This window comes from Schistocerca americana, chromosome 3 (assembly GCF_021461395.2).
Source record: "Schistocerca americana isolate TAMUIC-IGC-003095 chromosome 3, iqSchAmer2.1, whole genome shotgun sequence".
Lineage (NCBI taxonomy): Eukaryota > Metazoa > Arthropoda > Insecta > Orthoptera > Acrididae > Schistocerca > Schistocerca americana.
Window position 1 is genome coordinate 510,326,523 of NC_060121.1, and position 22,731 is coordinate 510,349,253.

Here is a 22,731-nt window from a genome sequence, read left to right on the forward strand (position 1 = left end):
GAGACGTTTGTATTCGTTTTTGCCTGCTTCATTTACTGCATTATTGTATTTTCTCCTTTCATCAATTAAATTCAATAATCTTCGGTTACCCAAGGATTTCTACTAGCCCTCGTCTTTTTACCTACTTGATACTCTGCTGCCTTCACTGTTTCATCTCTCGAAGCTACCCATTCTTCTTCTACTGTATTTCCTTCCACCATGTCAATCGTTCCCTTGTGCTCTCCCTGAAACTCTCTACAGCCTCTGGTTCTTTAAGTTTATCCAGGTCCCATCTCCTTAAATTCCACCTTTTTGTAGTTTCTTCAGTTTTAATCTGCATTTCATAACGAATAGATTATGGTCAGAGTCCACATCTGCCCCTCGAAATGTCTTACAATTTAAAACCTGGTTACTAAATCTCTGTCTTAGCATTACATAATCTATCTGAAACCTTCCAGTATCTCCAGGCCTGGTCAATGTATACAACCTTCTTTCATGATTCTTGAACCAAGTGTTAGCTATGATTAAGTTATGCTCCGTGCTGAATTCTACCAGGCGGCTTTCTCTTTCATTCCTTACCCCCGTTCCATATTCACCTACCACTTTTCCTTTTCCAACTATCGAATTTCAGTTAGCCTTGACTATTAAACTTTCGTCTCCCTTCACTATCTGAATAATTTCTTTTATCTCATCATACATTTCATCGATCTCTTTGACCTTAATTCATTTAATAAAATAAATTAATGTTGTCGGATACTGACATTTATTTCGGAATATACAGGGTGATTCAAAAAGATTACCACAACTTTAGGAATTTAAAACTCTGCAGCGACAAAAGGCAGAGCTAAGCACTATCTGTCGGCGAATTAAGGGAGCTATAAAGTTTCATTTAGTTGTACATTTGTTCGACATTTCAGCCAATAAAGTTTTTGGTCCCTTTTTCTTCGAAGGTGCTACTGTAACTGGACTACAGTATCTGGAGATGTTAGAGAATTGGCTGTTCCCTCAGCTCGAACAAGAAGCACAACAATTCATATTTCAGCAGGATGGAGCGCCACCACATTGGCACTCATCTGTCCGTAACTACCTGAACGTCAACTACCCGAGGCGATGGATCGGCCGCCAGGCAGCCCGTGACAGAGCACTTCATCACTGGCCTCCAAGAATCCCTGATCTTACCCCCTGCGATTTTTTCTTATGGGGGTATGTTAAGGATATGGTGTTTCGGCCACCTCTCCCAGCCACCATTGATGATTTGAAACGAGAAATAACAGCAGCTATCCAAACTGTTACGCCTGATATACTACAGAGAGTGTGGAACGAGTTGGAGTATCGGGTTGATATTGCTCGTGTGTCTGGAGGGGGCCATATTGAACATCTCTGAACTTGTTTTTGAGTGAAAAAAAACCTTTTTAAATACTCTTTGTAATGATGTATAACAGAAGGTTATATTATGTTTCTTTCATTAAATACACATTTTTAAAGTTGTGGTATTCTTTTTGAATCACCCTGTATTACCCAAATTACTCTGAAAATTTTTCGATTTTTATGGTTGGGAGTGAAAGGAGGGGCGCCAAATTCAAGCTTTCCCATCTTCGTAAAACTCCTAGATCCAACCCCGCGTCTCCCCTACTGCTGCAAATCGTGGAGTTCCTCCAATCCGCCTTCTGATGAGCTCACCCTCCGTACCCAGCGACTAACTGTACTTCTGTCGACAGCAGCATAGACTTTGCACAAGCGTTTGTGGTCATTCCCTACAGTTTCTTCCTCTGTCGTGAGAAATCCAGTGACGGCACTTTGCTTTAACGTAAGTAATCTAGAGACGCCATTTTGAAACTGTCCTGCAGCTATGCTATATGTCGGAAGTGACTGAAACTTGGCGCGCTCACTCAGGAGACTTCAAATAATACGTATGTTACGTTTCGCATTCGTAGCATTGCTTTTGACTGAGAAAAATATGCGGTGCATTACTTTCTGGGAAATCCACGTATGACCTTCCATAGTTCGCGGAAGTTCTCCTGCACGCACAATTACCTCTGTTTTTTTAAGCTACTAACAAAAGTGATAATTCATGTAATATTCAGCACGGAAAGGTCCAGGTTCTCGTATGGCCCTATATAAGTATGCAAAAGTACTGTGATGTGGTTGCATTAGCCATGGGAACAGCTCAGTATAGCTCGTACTGCCGCTCTTCCGTTTTCGAGTGAACCTATACACGAGATGCATTTCGATCAACTCTTCGTCAATAAACGTGCTGTGTCTCACTGTTGACGTACGACTGACACTGTCAGAAAAAGAGACGCTCAGTACGTAGCGCATGCTTGAGAGTGAAGACCAAAGTGGTTATTTCTGTTGTCAACTGCAATTATCGTGAATGAAACAAATTCGTTTCCAAACAAGCCACACAGCATTTATATTAGCACTGTGTGCACATATTTTCAGTACAGTACAGTTACAAAGATAAATGGTTGTAACTAATCAAGGGAAACGCAGTAGTTGTGCAGCGAGCCAGGCCGCGGTTCGCATACACCAAAATATTCAGAAAACATCCCTGAACGAACTTCGGCGTACTAGTATGTCGGTGAAGATTCTCTCTGTTCGAGGTGGTCGCACTGCTGCTTGGGGAAAGGAAGAGTATCCGACTGCCAGAAGAGCAGATAGACAGATTTTGCGTCACAGGATGAATCTGTGGGCTTAGCGAAGGATTATTTGTGAACTGGCAAAGCATGGGAAATGCTCTCTTGCTTTTTTAAATTCTTTCTCGGCAACCAGATTCAGTTCTTGAACAGTGATTTAATGTTATGGCGTGCCGTAATCTTGATATACTTGTAAAGAAGCACGACCTCTGAATAACAGAAAGGTTTTATTGGTTACTGAATTCGACCCAGGTAAGGATTATCTTCACACTTTAATAGCTACAGGAGGAGAGTAAAATACATACTGCATAGAAACGTCAGAATCGAAAAAGTAGAAAATAGATGAGATATGTAACACACAGTCTGTCTGTAATCTGAAGTACGCTCCAAGTTGAAGGTGGGTACTTGACAATAGCCTAAGGTCGCAACCGTACGGCAGAAGAAAAATTGACAGTTGCAGGCGACATGTTATCGTTCACAAAGTTTGTTCATTAAATTGTGATAATACTGATGAATAGCTCAATGGAGTGCTAAAAACTCTAATAGTGATGTAAATATAAATGAAGACATAAGGCCTTTAGTGTGGATATGTTATTACGGGCCAGTGTATGGTCAGTGCCACTTTCTTTGAAAGAGTTTTTCCTGCCTGGATTGTAAGGGTATTTGAACAGTCCTTTAAGGCCACTGCACGTTTAACAACAGTGTGATGTGCGTGTGAAAGTTGCTCGCTAGTGCATGGAGTGACTACACAAATAGTATTTTGTTGGATGTCACTGCGAGGTATGAATCAGCTAACCCAGTCTGACTGCCAGGGAGTTAATTTGCTAAACGCAACCAGGATGCCGTCCCAGTGGGTGTAACCAGCCCTTTCTCTAGTGTCCGTCATGACATCAGCTCATACAGCGTACAGGGAATTCAATCGTCTATCAAATCAAATGCCATGAAACATACGTACCCGAGGCGACTCATTTAGTTAAGACCTCCACATCTACAGTAAGATTGCCCACAACATAATAATAAAAAATCTGCAAGTGGGATAAGCAATTCATTATGCAACAGTTTTGAACTGAAGAAGCGGGGACAGATGACGAACAGCATATTCTTAGTATTTGGCTCAGCGCTTTGGCGAGTAAAATGAGCCATTTATCAGAATGGCAGAATGGGATAGCAATAGCCTGTCAGACGCAGGGAGGTAGTAGCTGGAAGATAAGAGATTCTGTGTCATCTTCGTGCTCCTTTGTAGCGAATACCTGTTGCTTTATTTCGGATGCCTATTGCGTATAGTGTGAATCAACGCATGCTGCTAATGTCAATTACGACGGTGCGTAAAGACTAACAGGGGTCTACACCTGCGTCTACATATTTACTGTGGTAACCACTGTAAAGCAAAAAATGGTTCAAATGGCTCTGAGGACTATGGGACTCAACTGCTGAGGTCATTAGTCCCCTAGAACTTAGAACTAGTTAAACCTAACTAACCTAAGGACATCACACACATCCATGCCCGAGGCAGGATTCGAACCTGCGACCGTAGCGGTCTCGCGGTTCCAGTCTGCAGCGCCAGAACCGCGCGGCCACTTCGGCCGGCCACTGTAAAGCACATCAGAAAGGGTACTTTTCACTGTATCATTTGTTAGGCATTCTTCCTGTTGCATTTGCATACAGAGCGCGGGTAAAATGGTAGTTTAAATGTCTCTTTGGGCATTGCAGTTAGTGCAACCTTCTCGTCGCTGTCCCTACTGGAGGAAAACCCAAGGAGAAAAGGTATACTGGAACCCTACATTACTGCTATAAATCATGAAGTAACCAAATTCGGGTCTTTCCCATCAGTTCAGAGAATCATGTTGCATTTGGTATTCTAAAGCAAATGAAAGATAGTTGAACCTTTGCTAACAATAGTACTCGACAGGAAAAAAGTTGAATTTGATTGACATAATCGAAACTAGACTGCTTCTGGTTCGAGACTGGTATCCGTCTCTGCTGGGTCACGATTACTACTCTTTTGGACGGAAGGACGTCGGCGTGACTTTGATTTGGCTGGAAGAAAACGATTACTGCTTGCAGATTGTTCTCTCGTTCCGAAAGCTCCCGTACGTTAATTGAATTCGACGCATCTGGAACCATTCTTGTCTTCTTCTTAGTTGTGCAAAGCGTTCCAGATGATCTCAACGCCAGGTGGGGGAACCATTGTAAACAGTGTAGTTTCAGATATCTTGCAGACCTATAACCAACACTGGGAGTCACTTCCAGTTATTCTGACTAGTGGGTGCTATAAGTGGGAGGTACATTGCATTTTAGCAGGAGACCATGAAAATATAAGGGGCAGAGACATATGAGAAAGAAGTAAGTAAACTATTTATTATTTCAAAAGTAATCGCCATAACAGTTAATACATTTATGCCACTATGAGACAAAACGGTCAATGCCTTCACGGAAAAATGTTTGTGGTTGCCTACTGAACCCTGATGGTACCCAGGTGTTCCCTTCTTCGTCCACAGCAAATCGTCGTCCACGAAAGTCTTTCTTTAGGGAACCAGAAGTATGGAAAAACAATGAGATCGGGAATATATCGAGAATGTGTAAAGCATTCGCAGGGAAACACTGCGGCACACCCGAAACAACCCTGGCAACATCTTTCGGACCTACATACAACGCATGAAGACATCGACCGTCTTGTCTCACAAGGAGATAAATACTAACAGTATGGCAATAACTTTTGAAATAATGAACAGTTTACTTACTTTTTACCATCTGCTTCCTTTTCATTTTATTGCCCCTAACAGCACTTTACAGTGTATTCCACACGCTTTGTCCTTTAATTTAATTCGTTGGGCTAATGAACCAGCCTCGATAAGAGGGTTTCAAAATCCTAATGACCCGTTGATGCATGATTCGATATAACTGCTTTCAAATAACTTTTCATCATGGCAGTCAGAAGGGAAATGTATTTTCAAATAATTCAGTTGAGACCTACATTAATGTGGAATATTAACATATCTCAGTGGTAAGACAACAGATCTTTGTTTTTTAGTTTTGTCGTTACTGCAGTAATAATGGAAGGAAGGTAGGTTATGGTTTAAATTCCCATCTACATTAAAGTCATTAGACACTGAGAATAAGCTTGTGTTAGAAAAGTTTGAGAAACACAGTTGAGTGTGTCTGTTTCAAGGGAATCATCCCAGCATTCGCCTTAAGTGAATTAGGAAAACCATGAAAACCCTAAATGTGCAGCAAAATACTAGGACACTGACTGATAACATTTTTGCAGGCAGTGCTCTGCCTGAAACAATAAATGTGTTCTCAATTGCTAATTTACTGTCTGATCACAATTAATCGAAATAAGCAGTATGTACCTTACAACTCAGAGGAGGGTTCATATAAAGCAGTGAGGTTTATTAATAAGAACAGGATACAGTGTTTTAATTGTAAGCTCAGAAGGGTGGTGTGGGATGATGTATATGTAGAAAGAGATTCTAATGTCAGATTCAATTTATTCCATAGTAATTTTGTGTCAATATTTGAAACTTGCTTCCCTAAAAAATTATCCACAAGATCCATTAAAAAAACAAATAGGCTGTGAATAACTAAGGAAATTAAAATCTCACATAGGGGAATGAGAGAGATTTATGTAAGGGACAGAATTAGTCAAAGTCTGACATTACTTGTATACTACAAAAAGTACTGTAATATCTTAAAGAATATCATTGAAATGTCCAGAAGTATTCACTCACTGACAGAAACAAATAATGCAGATATTAAGATTAAAACTGTATGAGGCATTGCCAAACAAGAGATAGGACAACCTGTCATTGTACAATAATCCATAACAAACTAAATTTCAATATTATGACTGATAGTTCACAAGTTGCAAGTACTTTTAATAATCACTTTCTAAATCTAGCTGCAAATACAAGATTAAGTAGTTCAGTTGAAGAACCAATAGAATGTATCAAAAATTTCATTCCACATAATTTCAAGCAACTAAAATTAACATCAACATTTTTCACCACAGTTAATACAATTACAAACATTCTGAAAAAACAAAAGCTCTTGTGGAGTTGATTGAGTTTCAAACAGAATTCTGAAAAGTTTTTCTAACTTAATAAATAATGTCTTTAGTGTCATATACCATGCATCGTATGCAGTTATGAAATCAATTCACAAGAAATGTTACAAAACAGACTTAAACAATTGTCGTCCGATTTCCTTATTGACATCCTATTCCAAAATATTTGAGGAAGTGATGTATTCAAGAGTAGTCACAAACTTAAGTGAAACTATTTACTCATCGTATCATGGTTTGGATTCGAGAATAGTTGCTTGACTGAGAATGCTGTTTACATATTCGTTTATAATATAGTACAAGCCTTAAATAATAATATATTACCAGTTGTATTCTTTGTGACCTCTCTCAGAAAACTCAAGTTTTATGGAATTAATGGCTTTACACACAGCTAGTTTGAATCATACTTGACAATCAGACTGCAAAAGATTGCGCTGAATGATTTGGCCAATCTTAGAAAGGTAGGAAATTTAGTGGCTGGGGTAAAACTCACAAAGTAAGTTCCACAGGGTTCAATTCTGGGTCCATTCCTATTCGTTATACTTGTGAATGACCTTCCACTTAACATTCAACAAGCAAAATTGGTGCTTCTTGCAGATGATACTAATGTTATAAAAAATACCATTACAGAGAAAGCAACACAAGAGTTATTAAATGATATCTCTTGAAGAATTATTAAGTCTTGGTTCCCAGAAAACTGACTCTCCCTAAATTACAAAAAAAACTGCATTCAGTTTTTTCAACAGAGTTATACCAACAATTGTTGTAGCACATGAGTAGGTATCAGTAACAATGGCAAAACGATCCAGATTTTTGGGTGTACATATTAATGAAAATTTTTGCTGGAAGAAGCTTGTTGCTTAGCTCCAACTACTTTTGCTCTTCATATAACGACTAATCTTGGAAACAAACGTATCGTCCTACTGATACATTTTGCATATTTCAGCTCATTAATGTCATACAGAATGATTTTCTAGGGTAACTCGTCACTTAGAAAGAAAGTATAGATTGAACAAAAGCGAGCTGTAAGAATAATGTGAGGTGTTCACCCATAGACGTCATGTAGACACCTCTTCAAGGGACGAGGCATTGTAACTGTGCAGCCACAATATGTATTTTAGCTGATGAAATTCATCATAAATAATCCATCATAATTTGAGAAGAACAGTAATGTACATACATACAACACTAGAGGCAAAATGACATTTATTAGCCATTATTAAAGCTGTCAGTAGCTCAGAGAGGAGTTCAATCTTAGCAATAAAAATTTTTGATCATTTGGCTAATAATATAAAATTTCAGACAGATAGCGAAGCAAGTTTTAAATCTAACTTAAAATCAGTACCCCTGGACAACTCCTATTCTATTAACGAACTTATTCTTAAAAACTGGTGGTTAGCAAAAAAAAATTTGTTCTTGATTGCAGTTGCATGAGTAGGAATAAAGTTACAACTTGTTCATTGGTGTTAGCAGTAATCATAAATATATATGCTGTAAAATGGCTTGTTCCACATCATTTTATAAAAGAATCTTTCAAATGATCTATAGAACACGTAAATAACTAACGAACTAACTAGGTGGTCGCAGGAGATCTGAACGACCATCCTCTACAACACGAGACCAACATCTTACCAGGGCACCAGGCCCCTTTCACGTGAAAATGAAATGTGGAATATCGCAAAAATGGATAATGGGAAGGTGAAAGCATTTGAAATGTGGAGCGCAGAAGGAAAATATCGCATGAATTTATCTATAAAATATTTTCATAACCAGGGACAGGTTTGTGGACCTTCCTCTAGGTCATCATCAACGACGTTCAATTTTTCACTGAAGTGGCAGTACAGCATAAAGCTGCAGAGGTAGACATAGATTAGAATGTGGGAAATAGATTACGAAGGATGTTGGTTGCAGTAGAGGTTGTTGTTGTTATGTTTTCACTTACAAAAGAAAAAAATATTAAAAGAAGATTATAACGTATGCAGGACAGTGTTAGAATAACTGAAAGAGCAATTTTTTTTAAAAAAAAAGTGTATCAGTAATAGTATTGTGAAAAAAATTGATGATCTATTGCCTAGTTTTCTTTACATATTATTATTGATTCATTATTTTCAGGCACTTCATCTGATTTTTTGGGAAGGTGTTACTGTATTCATGTAAAGATTAATGATGTAACATGAAAAATGTGTTCTGGTTATTATAAGTGCATTGTGTAATTCAGCTGCAATATTTTTTCACGTATTGTACATGCCCAGGTTCTACTGTCTTGTTATAAGTGTTTGATTTGTGTTGTATGATATTCTTGATATACGCATTTACTGTAGGCATAGAAATGAAGTGCATTTTCAACCACTTGTAACAGTAATTTTCGTGGTATTTTTATATTATTCTTGCCAAAACGACAGGCTATCTTCTAAGTCTTATGAATACCAAATATAACCTCAATAGTACAAAGACTTGTAATAGCCTGTGTGTTTTTCTGTAACTTTCACTTCATCGCAATTATCACCACATTTAGAACCTCCCTTGTGAAATGAAAACAGCTTTGTTCATAATATAGTCAAGCTCCTGACAAGAATAATGTACAGAAGAGTGGAAAAGAAAACTGAGGATCTTTCACATAGCGATCAGTTTGGCTTTATGAAAGATAAAGGCAACAGAGACGCAGTTCACACATTTCGCTTGATAGTGGGTTCAAGGCTGATGAAAAATCAAGATTTGCTCGTAGGATTGGTAGACGTAGAAAAAGCGTTCGACAATGTAAACTGGTGCAAGATGTTCAAATTCTAAGCAAAATCGATGTCAGCTGTAGGGAAAGATGGGTAATATGCAATACATACAAGAACAAAGAAAAGGAACAATAAGACTGGATGGCCAAGAACGAAGTTCGTGGACTAAAAGCATGTAAGTCTTTCGCTCCTATTGTTTAATCTATACATGGAGGAAACGATGACGCAAATAAAGGAAAGGTTCAAGATTAGGATTAAGATTGAAGGGTTTGGTGCAAGAAGGAGGCAGCTCCACTTTTTCCAGTTTGTGGCAAATTAAAAAAAAAGTTTTAAAAATTCAGTTTTCACCAAAAACGAAAAAGTAGTCAGCCTTGTTTTAGGCTATGGGGTATCTAATACTACTGACGAGAATACACACAAATGCATGAACTCAGATACGTGCAATAGTGTTTTGAATTTTGGAGCTGCCTCCGTTTTGCTCCAAAGTGAATGAAAAACTCTTTGTAGGACCATTTTCTTCATAATTAACCATATTTCAGTTTAAAAAACATTTATTGATAAAGAAAGTACAACATTATTGGCATGATACATTAATTCTACAGTTTTTCTTCAGTCTTTTAGCTCCCTTCAGTCACCTCAGGATCGTTTGAAGCATTTGACATCAACTGGTCGTAAAACTACATTTTATTTTGTCCAACATACTTTCTGGCTAGCTCTTTGACATCTTTAAAATTTTGGCCTTTAAGCGGGAGGAGACAATCATAAGATTGATGAAGGTGGTCCATTGTTATGAGACTCGCAGGTCCTTGGTTGCAAATTTGCGCATTATCGAAGACAGTCATCCCTACGGTCGCACTGCATTGAATAATCCCTTTACCGATGTATGGCTGTTCATAGAGGAATATTTTGTACTTAGTGATTAAATATTTTCCTCTTTTCTTGTTCGATAATGGTACGTAAGGGCTCTTTACAAAAAGTTTCTTCAACGTGTTAACAAAGTGGAAAATAAATGTCTTATCCACTTCAGTGACATGAAACGCGCGATGTTTACACCGTTCTGCTGAACAATACGTAACACAACCTCCTTCCTGCTATTGTTTGGGGGAAGAACGAGGCAGCTCCCGGAGCTGCCTCTGTTTTCATGCAAACTCGGAGTACAGGCAGCTTCAATTGTTGGATTTCTCTGAAACTAGTGGGTGGAGCTGCCTCTTCCTTGCACCAAATGTAAAGGCTTTTTTTTTGTATGTGATAGAATGTTCAACTCGATAGAGCCAAAAAGTGGAGCTGCCTCCTTCTTGCGCCAAGCCCCTCAATTCAAGGTGAAAGAATATCTATGACAAGATTCATTGATGACATTACTATCCTCACAGATAATGCAGAATAAGTACAGGAATTACAGGATCTGTTGCATGGAATGAACAGTCTGATGAATACAAAATATGGACTGAGAGTAAACCGGAAGAAGAAGAAATTAATGAGAGGCAGCTGAAATGAGAATAGCGAGAAACATGACGTCAAAATTGGTGATCACGAATTAGACGAAGTTAAGGAAGCAAAATCACGCGTGAGGGACGAAGGAAGGAGGACGTAAAAAGCAGATTAGTACAGGCAAAGAGGAAAGTCCTGGCTCATTTTATACAGAACATTCAAAAGGTTGTTAATCCATTGAGAGGAAGTGACAGAGCAGGTAGATACTATGTTGCAAATGATTGACAGAGGATATTTGTGAAATTTAGATCGTAACTTAACGGATTTTATTTGAAAGTATTTTGTGACACTTCTGCCATTAATTCACTTTATTTTTGTGTAAACAATGCGGAAACAACTCCCCACCTGCACTGTTGTGCTGTTGACTGAAAAATGTGTTGGTAACTGATTTCAAAAGTGACTTCAGTGTGCCTTCAATTCAATTTTTCTTTGTAAATGTGGTAAGATGTTCCGTTGTATTTGTATTGTCAGTGTTTTCACATTCTGATTCTAATTTTACGGCATTACAATCGATAGTTCCCCACAAACAACGTGGGGGTATAACTGGTATCAGAAGCGTCAGTGCCTTATCCAGCTCCCTCGGAACAGGTGAACACAATGGGACAACCAGAGGTTTCCATCCACTGTTGTGCAATGATTGTCACGGAGCCCTCGAATTTTCCGATAATCAGCTGGGGCATTCTTCTCGCAAAAGAGATAAATTCTTTGTGATAGGCTTGCGAGCTTTCGGCAGCCTCGAGGAGAACAAGCCCGCTGCGGGCCAAAGTGTGGCCCGGGGTCCTTTCAGAGCTGAGCGGCGAGTGAATAGGACAGCAAGACGCCTGGTGAGGGGGGGGGGGGGGGCGCTTTGTACGGAACAAGAAAGGAGAAGCGGGAGGAGAAGGACTCAAGGCCACTGGCGCCAGGTGGCGCGTCCTGCGACCTGAGTCCGAGCGGGAGGACGGAGGACGGGCCAAGGCGCTGGGTCAACCAAGTGACCGTCCACTGCTGCCGCCCATAGCGTGGTCGCATCTTCAGCTGTTGACTTCTTGTTCCTCGCTTGCTAGTCACATACGAACGATTCTGACGTCTGTATACAACTGAAGGAAAATAACTGTTTCTTATGCGTCTCACCTAAATTCTATGAAGAATTTTCAGTGGCTTGAATGTGCGGCGTGAATATTAAGTCAGGGGGGCAAACTTCATCAAGAGATTCCTGATTGGCAGGAATGTTGTTGCTGTGACCTTATGATCGAGGACTGCTTTGCTGCAACTCTACACGCTAGTCTATACTTTGCTAGGCTCTTCATATCTGCGTAACTGCTACAATATACATCTTGTAGGCCATAACTGTGGCGCGGACATTGGGCATTGACGTCCACTTGCTTTGGATAAAAGGGCATCATGGCATTATCCATAACAATACTGTTGACCGCCTCACTAGGAGGAGCTTTACAGATGGACAGTCCGCCCAACACCGATCCCCTATATGGATTTCAGCTTGACGGTCAAGAAAGCTGTTATCACGAGTGAAACTGCGAATAGCACGCATCGCGGCACTACAAGGGCGGCCACATGTAGGTCATACGAATACGACATCTCTTCTCGGGCCGGCCGAAGTGGCCGTGCGGTTAAAGGCGCTGCAGTCTGGAACCGCAAGACCGCTACGGTCGCAGGTTCGAATCCTGTCTCGGGCATGGCTGTTTGTGATGTCCTTAGGTTAGTTAGGTTTACCTAGTTCTAAGTTCTAGGGGACTAATGACCTCAGCAGTTGAGTCCCATAGTGCTCAGAGCCATTTGAACCATCTCTTCTCGGCTATGGTTCACCTCGATGCAGCTCAGTAGGCGTAATGTGACCTCTCTCGTCCGCATGAAGCTGGGGCACGGGTGTTACCTCGCCCACCTACACCAGTTGAAAATCATCGATTGTGAACTCTGTAATCAGGACACAATGGCGGTGGCAGATCTGAACCACGTCATATCGGCTAGTACCAAACATTCGGCCGCATAAGGGGTCTTTCACAAGAGTGAGGGGCTACCCTCTCCCTCCGAGTGTAACTTTTTTACTGGCTTCGATGTACATAAGTGTCATCTACTCGCAAACAGTTTAAAGACACCGTCATCTAGCTTTGACCTAAAAGTTACGTAGATCTTGTCCGCCCACCACATGGAACCAGTCAGGTTCGAAAACTGGGACAACTGTTTCTGTCTACAAAATGGTTCAAATGGCTCTGAGCACTGTGGGACTTAACATCTGAGGTCATCAGTCCCCTACAACTTAGAAGTACTTAAACCTAACTAACCTAAGGACATCACACACATCCATGCCGGAGGCAGGATTCGAACCTGCGACCGTGGCAGTCGCGCGGTTCCGGACTGAAACGCCTAGAACAGCTTGGCCACAGCGGCCACCTGTTTCTGTCTTTGCGTTAAGAACTTATCATTGTAAACGACGCCGTTGTCCAGCTTTCAGTTACAAGTTGCTGTTGATATCATTCTCGCATGGAACCGGCCCGATTCGAAACCTGAATCGTAGTTTCGCGTTTTTAATTTACATTACGAACTTATCTATGTACTTCACACTCTTGTCATTTTTCTGTTGCGAAAAACGCTCTAATTTAATTTGGCACTGTTATAATTGAAATGTCTGAACGTAGGATGGACAAAGGGTAGGAAATCTGGAAGGGCGGACCCAGGCTGAGCACATCATTTTTTCTTAAGAAATTACAAATTTATTTCCAAATACGCCAACAATCAGAATAATAATTAAAACCATAACATTCTCTTCCACGTGGTATATAATAATGAACAGCAAGTTTCTCTTACATAAGCAGTCTTTAAGAAAACAGAAATATCAATTTAAACAACAAGCTTCCTTACACATGCCAATTTAAAACTGAGAAAGAACAGTAACTGAAATAACTACTGTTTATCACAATAAGTAAGCTGAAGCCACCTTTACCCCAACAGGGATGATGCCACAAATTTCTTATTTCCCCAATTGGACTCAGTACCTCCTCATTAGTTACTCGATCTACCAATCCAATCTTCAACACTCCTCTTTAGCAACACATTTCAAAAGTTTCTATCCTCTTCTTGTCTGACTCTTTAAAGTCTACCTTTCAATTTTTTACAAAGTTGCACGCCAGACAAATATCTTCAGAAAAGTCTCCCTAACAACCAAATTTATGTTCGATGATAAAATATGTCTCTTCTCGGAAAATGATTTTGTTGTTATTGCCAGTCTGCATTTTATATCCTCTATACGTCGGCCACCACAAGTTATTTTGTTGCGCAAATTTCAAAACTGACACACTAGTTTCAGTGTCTGATATATCAATCTAATTCCCTTGACATCGACAGATTTAATTCGACCGCTTTCTATTACCCTTGTTTCACTTGTGTTCACATTAATATTGTAACCTATTTCCAGGACGCCATCCTTTCTGTTCAACTGCGCTTCCAAGTCTTTTCCTTTCTCTGACTCAGTTACGTCATCAGGAAATCTCAGAGTTTTTATTTCTTCACCATGAACCTTATTACCTTTTGCAATTTTATCTTTGGTTTCTTTCACTGCATGCTCAGTGTACAGACTGAATAATATCGAGGACAGGCTACAAATTTGTCTCACTACCATCTCAGCAACTGCTCCTCTTTCGTGCCTTTCGACTCTTTTAAATGTAGTCTGGTTTCTGTACAAGTTCTGAATAACTTTCGAGTCCTCTATTTTTATCCCTACTAGTTTCAGGATATCAAATTCAACGTTGTCGAAACCTTTAACTAAATTTCCAAACGCTACAAAAGTAGGTTGGTATTTCTCCAACCTACATGTATCTTCCAACGTAAGACGTAGGGACCGCATTATCTCAGATGTTTCTTCGGATCACGAACTGATCCTCCCCAAGGAGGTTTTTTTTCAATATCTTCTATCCTTCTGTAAATAACGTTTGTAGGTATTTTGCTATTATATCGTATAAAACTGATAAAAGGAACAAGAAATTTTCATGTCAAGGTATGTCCGAAAATCGACGGAAAGTCTGTAGTAATGCAACTAGCGCTAGTACATTTCGTGTCTAGGGGTAGCGTCTTTCATTCCTAATCAAAACGTCTTCGATCCCGGGTTCGATCCCCGCCACTGCCTAAATTTTGATAAATAATCAGCATTGGCGGCCGAAGACTTCCAGCATAAGAAGTCAGCCTCATTCTGCCATTCGGCCTTGTCAAAGAGGGCGGAGGAGCGGATAGAGGTTCAGGGCACTCTCTTGTCCTAGGGGTGGGAAATTGACCCTAAAGGCGGAAGAATCAGCAATGGTCAACTACATGAGGATGCAGAAGGCAATGGAAACCGCTGCATTAAAGACACGTAACGTGTATCCACAGGACATGTGGCCTGTATTTGTAGAAGTGTCATGATGATCTCTCCATTGGCAAAAGATTCCGGAATAGTCCCCCATTCGGATCTCCGGGAGGGGACTGCCAAGGAGGAAGTTACCATGAGAAAAAGATTGAATAATCTACGAAAGGATAACGTTCTACGAGTCGGGGCGTGGAATGTCAGAAGCTTGAACGTGGTAGGGAAACTAGAAAATCTGAAAAGGGAAATGCAAAGGCTCAATCTAGATATAGTAGGGGTCAGTGGAGTGAAGTGGAAGGAAGACAAGGATTTCTGGTCAGATGAGTATCGGGTAATATCAACTGGAGCAGAAAATGGTATAACAGGTGTAGGATTCGTTATGAATAGGAAGGTAGGGCAGAGAGTGTGTTACTGTGAACAGTTCAGTGACCGGGTTGTTCTAATCAGAATCGACAGCAGACCAACACCGACAACGATAGTTCAGGTATACATGCCGACGTCGCAAGCTGAAGATGAACAGATAGGGAATTTGTATGAGTATATTGAAAGGGTAATGCAGTATGTAAAGGGGGACGAAAATCTAATAGTCATGGGCGACTGAAATGCAGTTGTAGGGGAAGGAGTAGAAAAAAGGTTACAGGAGAATATGGGCTTGGGACAAGGAATGAAAGAGGAGAAAGACTAATTGATTTCTGTAACAAGTTTCAGCTAGTAATAGCGAATACCCTGTTCAAGAATCACAAGAGGAGGAGGTGTACTTGGAAAAGGCCGGGAGATACGGGAAGATTTCAATTAGATTACATCATGGTCAGGCAGAGATTCCGAAATCAGATACTGAATTGTAAGGCGTACCCAGGAGCAGATATAGACTCAGATCACAATATAGTAGTGATGAAGAGTAGGCTGAAGTTCAAGACATTAGTCAGGAAGAATCAATACGCAAAGAAGTGGGATACGGAAGTGCTAAGGAATAACGAGATACGTTTGAAGTTCTCTAACGCTATAGATAGAGCAATAAGGAATAGCGCAGTAGGCAGTACAGTTGAAGAGGAATGGACATCTCTAAAAAGGGCCATCACAGAAGTTGGGAAGGAAAACATAGGTACAAAGAAGGTAGCTGCGAAGAAACCATGGGTAACAGAAGAAATACTTCAGTTGATTGATGAAAGGAGGAAGTACAAACATGTTCCGGGAAAATCAGGAATACAGAAATACGAGTCGCTGAGGAATGAAATAAATAGGAAGTGCAGGGAAGCTAAGACGAAATGGCTGCAGGAAAAATGTGAAGACATCGAAAAAGATATGAATGTCGGAAGGACAGACTCAGCATACAGGGAAGTCAAAACAACCTTTGGTGACATTAAAAGCAACGGTGGTAACATTATGAGTGCAACGGGAATTCCACTGTTATATGCAGAGGAGAGAGCAGATAGGTGGAAAGAATACATTGAAAGCCTCTACGAGGGTGAAGATTTGTCTGATGTGATAGAAGAAGAAACAGGAGTCGATTTAGAAGAGATAGGGGATCCAGTATTAGAATCGGAATTTAAAAGAGCTTTGGAGGACTTACGGTCAAATAAGGCAGAAGCGATAGGTAACATTCCATCAGAATTTCTAAAATCATTGGGGGGAAGTGGCAACAAAACGACTATTCACATTGGTGTGTAGAATATATGAGTCTGGCGATATACCATCTGACTTTCGGAGAAGCATCATCCACACAATTCCGAAGACGGCAAGAGCTGACAAGTGCGAGAATTATCGAACAATCAGCTTAACAGCTCACGCATCGAAGCTGCTTACAAGAATAATATACAGAGGAATGGAAAATAAAATTGAGAATGCGCTGGGTGACGATCAGTTTGGCTTTAGGAAAAGTAAAGGGACGAGAGAGGCAATTCTGACGTTACGGCTAATAATGGAAGCAAGGCTAAAGAAAAATCAAGACACTTTCATAGGATTTGTTGACCTGGAAAAAGCGTTCGACAATATAAAACGGTGCAAGCTGTTCGAGATTCTGGAAAAAGTAGGGGTAAGCTATAGGGAGAGACGGGTCATATACAATATGTACAACAACCAAGAGGGAATAATAAGAGTGGACGATCAAGAACGAAGTGCTCGTATTAAGAAGGGTGTAAGACAAGGCTGTAGCCTTTCGCCCCTACTCTTCAATCTGTACATCGAGGAAGCAATGATGGACATAAAAGAAAGGTTCAGGAGTGGAATTAAAATACAAGGTGAAAGGATATCAATGATACGATTCGCTGATGACATTGCTATCCTGAGTGAAAGTGAAGAAGAATTAAATGATCTGCTGAACGGAATGAACAGTCTAATGAGTACACAGTATGGTTTGAGAGTAAATCGGAGAAAGACGAAGGTAATGAGAAGTAGTAGAAATGAGAACAGCGAGAAACTTAACATCAGGATTGATGGTCACGAAGTCAATGAAGTTAAGGAATTCTGCTACCTAGGCAGTAAAATAACCAATGACGGATGGCAAAAAAGGCATTTCTGGCCAAGAGAAGTGTACTAATATCAAATACCGGCCTTAATTTGAGGAAGAAATCACTGAGGATGTACGTCCGGAGTACAGCATTGTATGGTAGTGAAACATGGACTGTGGGAAAACCGGAACAGAAGAGAATCGAAGCATTTGAGATGTGGTGCTATAGACGAATGTTGAAAATTAGGTGGACTGATAAGGTAATGAATGAGGAGGTTCTACGCAGAATCGGAGAGGAAAGGAATATGTGTAAAACACTGATAAGGAGAAGGGACAGGATGACAGGACATCTGCTAAGACATGAGGGAATGACTTCCATGGTACTAGAGGGAGCTGTAGAGGGCAAAAACACAGGAAAGGAAAGGAATTCGTGGCTGGCCGCAAAAAAAAAAAAAAAAAAAAAAACCTTTCTTGATATAAATGCCTTCCACGTTAATAAAAGACGTTGAAGTGATCGTCATGGGAGCAGGATCTGTGGGCATCAGGAAAGTCCTGTGTATGCTGAACTGGTTGTTGACGTGCAGACCGTTGAACATTGTGCCCGTGTAATCCGTGACGCTATTCATTTACAATCTGGAAGATTTGAAAGGTAATCCACGAGAAGACCTATGTCGTGGATTACCTTTCACATCTTTCAGACTGTAAATGAATAGCGTCACGGATTACACGGGCACAGTGTTCGACGGTCTGCACGTCAACAATCAGTTCAGCATACATAGCACTTTTCTGATGCCCACATATCCGGGTGCTTTAAATCCAGTAATCGCGGTAGCCAGGTACAAGGCCCCCGTAGCCCTATCCGTTTTCTGCGGAAGATTTTGAGGTATTGCAAAGCAATGAACGGAAATAGTTGGGTGCTTCATCATCCACATTATGTGTCGCATTGCTAAAGACACATTCTCCAGCGAAATTTTTAATTATCACCTCCAAAAAGTAAAGTTCAGACTTCAGACACGCACTTGCATATAAACGAAAAACTACTTTGGTAAATTTATTTTTCCGAGCTGGTAATTAATAGTTAATAATCGCTCCTCATAGTGTGTTCCGGAAGAACAAACGGTCCAAGTGGGTGGTCGCCAATAATTATATCATGCAACAAACATAACATCGTCCTCTGACTTCTCACTCAATGCCGGTCGGCCACGTTCCTGGAGATTAGGCTGGGAAATTGTTTGAAGATCGTGTAGAACGCGTTGATCAAGAACTGGTGTACGAACATTGCGCGGCCACCCAGGCTGTACATCTCTATGAAAAAACCCAAGCTTGTTTATCAGTGCCATCCACATTGGCAAATACGCATTAATTAAATGACAATTTAATATCATGTAAAGTAGAATGTGATGAACAGTTAACTTTTATTCTTTTTTTCTCTTTTTTCATACTGACCGTCCACTTCCAGATGTTTGTTAGTATGAACTTTTGTATCTCGTTTCCTGTCAGGAATCACATCTTGAAGTTTGTCACCTCACTTAACATCCACTAAGGCCTGCTATGAAACGAAATGGCACCCAAGACCACCACTCCTGGACCGAGCAAGGTGGCGCAGTGGTTAGCACACTGGACTCGCATTCGGGAGGACGACGGTTCAATCCCGCGTCCGGCCATCCTGATGTAGGTTTTCCGTGATTTCCCTAAATCGCTCCAGGCAAATGCCGGGATGGTTCCTAAGAAAAGGGCACGGCCGACTTCCTTCCCCGTCCTTACCTAATCCGATGAGACCGATGACCTCGCTGTTTGGTCTCTTTCCCCAGACAACCCAACCCCAACCACCACTCCTGGTTGTCGGGCCGTGTGACGGGCGACAGTCACGTTGGTACTCTACGGCCCTCTGTGGCCTCTCCAGAGACGTCTTCACCAGGTCTCGGGCTTGGAATCCCACTGATCGGAGTAGAGCTACCTTCAGTGACGAATCCCGCTTCGAACTGAGCCCCGAGAACAGCGAAGACGTGGCTGGAGTCACCCTGGAAAGCGAAGGGATGCTGCCTGACTGTCACCCACCATACGGCCCGATAGTCGGGAGTGATCGTTGTAAGGTGCCTCTTACGTGAGGAAGACAATTTTACCAGTTTTAATAAATTATTGTCTCTCATTGTTGTATTCACGATACTTAGGAAGTACTGTAGTCCGTAGCCGGCAAAGTATATTTATATTTAATAATTAAAGTCATCTATGACAACATGAATACTAGGAGGAGCCTCTGGATGTTTAAAACTATTTATCATAATTTCGCCTCGTTAAAATTCACACCCGTTCATTAAAAAATGCATATCTTAGTAAGTACGAACTTAATCGGAAGTCCACGAACTGTGACGAAACTAGTAAGAGATACCGACTGCGCAGTCGGCAGTTGGCGTTAAGAGCTCTTCCTGTCTTGTTCAATGGTAGCCATGCTCTCGGATACGAGTAGTTTGTGACATGAGTGCTTCATTATTGGTCTAATAGGAATAAAAGTGATATTACGGTATTCTGAATGTTAATTTCGAATAAATAGATACCTAAAAGTTGATCGACAGCAATTTAAGATAACTTTCCACCGACAGACAACCAATGAGCCAATGAAGAATCTGCACGGGACGACATTTGCGAGAGCTGCACCGCGCACAGGCAGGAGGAATCCGACAACACGATCCACCAAGGCGGATCAAGGAAGGTCCGACTTACACTCGCAAATTCCGGGTGGAAATGCTGACCAGTTATACTGTACGTCACATACAGGGTGAGTCACCTAACATTACCGCTGGATATATTTCGTAAACCACATCAAATACTGACGAATCGATTCCACAGACCGAAAGTGAGGAGAGGGGCTAGTGTAATTGGTTAATACAAACCATAAAAAAATACACGGAAGTATGTTTTTTAACACAAACCTACGTTTTTTTAAATGGAACCCCGTTAGTTTTGTTAGCACATCTGAACATATAAACAAATACGTAATCAGTGCCATTTGTTCCATTGTAAAATGTTAATTACATCCGTAGGTTTGTGTTAAAAAACAAACTTCCGTGCATATTTGTATGGTTTGTATTAACCAATTACACTAGCCCCTCTCCTCACGTTCGGTCTGTGGAATCGGTTCGTCAGTATTTGATGTGGTTTACGAAACATATCCAGCGGTAACGTTAGGTGACTCACCCTGTGCCGGCCGAAGTGGCCGTGCGGTTAAAGGTGCTGCAGTCTGGAACCGCAAGACCGCTACGGTCGCAGGTTCGAATCCTGCCTCGGGCATGGATGTTTGTGATGTCCTTAGGTTAGTTAGGATTAACTATTTCTAAGTTCTAGGGGACTAATGACCTCAGCAGTTGAGTCCCATAGTGCTCAGAGCCATTTGAACCATTTGACTCACCCTGTATACCACCCTCCACACCCTCCACGGACTCGCGGCTCAGCTGAGTAATAACAGTATCAGTTTAGAAGCAAGGGGATCTCGCATCGTCTAGAGCGTAATTTCTCTTCATAGCAGGATCCCTTTCGATGTCACAGCGGTACGTCGATGATATTCTACGCTTCGTTTTGTTGTCCTTAATCGCAAGCCATCCTGGGTTTATATTTCAGCAAAATAATGCGCGATCACACAAGGCAAGAATTTCTGCTGCTTGTCATCGTGCTTGCCAAACCCTTCCCTGGTGAGCTAGGTCGCCAGATCTCTCCCCAGTTTTGAAAGTTTGTAGCATTGTGACCAGGGCCCTCCGACAATTTCTGACTGCACAGAATTTGGCACGGGTGCACTCAGGATGCCTCCCATCAACCCAGTTAATCAGTGCCCAGCCGAATAACTGTTTACGTAAGAACCAGGGGTGGACGAATGAGTTATTGACTTGCTCAATTGCTGAAACTCTTTCTCTTGAATAAATCATCCACTTTTTCTGAAATTATAATCAGTTGTTTGTCTGTACACATACGTCATATCTACAGTTTTTCGCCCCATGCTGATAGCCGGCCGTGGTGCGTCATTAATTTGTCTTCGAGTGTATTTTCAATTACATGCAGCACAAAGAGCTCTTTACAGGCCGACCAAAATAAAACTGACTCCAAAATTGCGTTCGTAGCAGTAATCCTGTGTATACCTGTGTATACTGGTGTGTCTTCTGTCACTTCACACGCACGAGAAGGCTGAACGAGGACTCATTGGAAAAAGTGACCAAACTGAGAATCCATGTCACGGTACCACTTCATCCAGAAACCATGGTCAAAACTGAACACGTGCAAATTGTCCTGTAAGCTTTAATTCGTGGACGACAGATAATTTGTACGGGTAAGTATATAGGTGCCATTTGCTAAAGCGCTGAGGCGATGATATTTTTAATTCTCAACTGTACAGCTAATGGCGTTGCGATTTCTTCGGAATTTTTTACAGACTTCATTACATTCGGTGTCTCCTGTTTAGATTGGCGTCGTGTAATTTTCTAATTATTTCTGTGCTGTTTAAATTACGTTGCCACGACATGCCGAAAACACTTTACGGACCAGTTTTATTTAGGCACTTCGGACATTATTTTGTTGTAATTACGTATACTGAAATTCTTGATGTAGCTTGCCGGCCGAAGTGGCCGTGCGGTTCTAGGCGCTGAAGTCTGGAACCACGAGACCACTACGGTCGCAGGTTTGAATCCTGCCTCGGGCATGGATGTGTGTGATGTCCTTAGGTTAGTTCGGTTTAACTAGTTCTAAGTTCTAGGGGACTAATGACCTGAGAAGTTGAGTCCCATAGAGCTCAGAGCTATTTGAACCATTTGATGTAGCTTTTATGTTTTTCAAATGTTAAAATGCGTGTGAAATCTTATGGGACTTAACTGCTAAGGTCATCAGTTCCTAAGCTTACACACTACTTAACCAAATTATCCTAAGGACAAACACACACACACCCATGCCCGAGGGAGGACTCGAACCTCCGCCGGGACCAGCTGCACAGTCCATGACTGCAGCGTTTCAGACCGCTCGGCTAATCCCACGCGGCTTTTATGTTTTTGTTTACTCAGTTTTCAGTTTAGTTAGGTGCT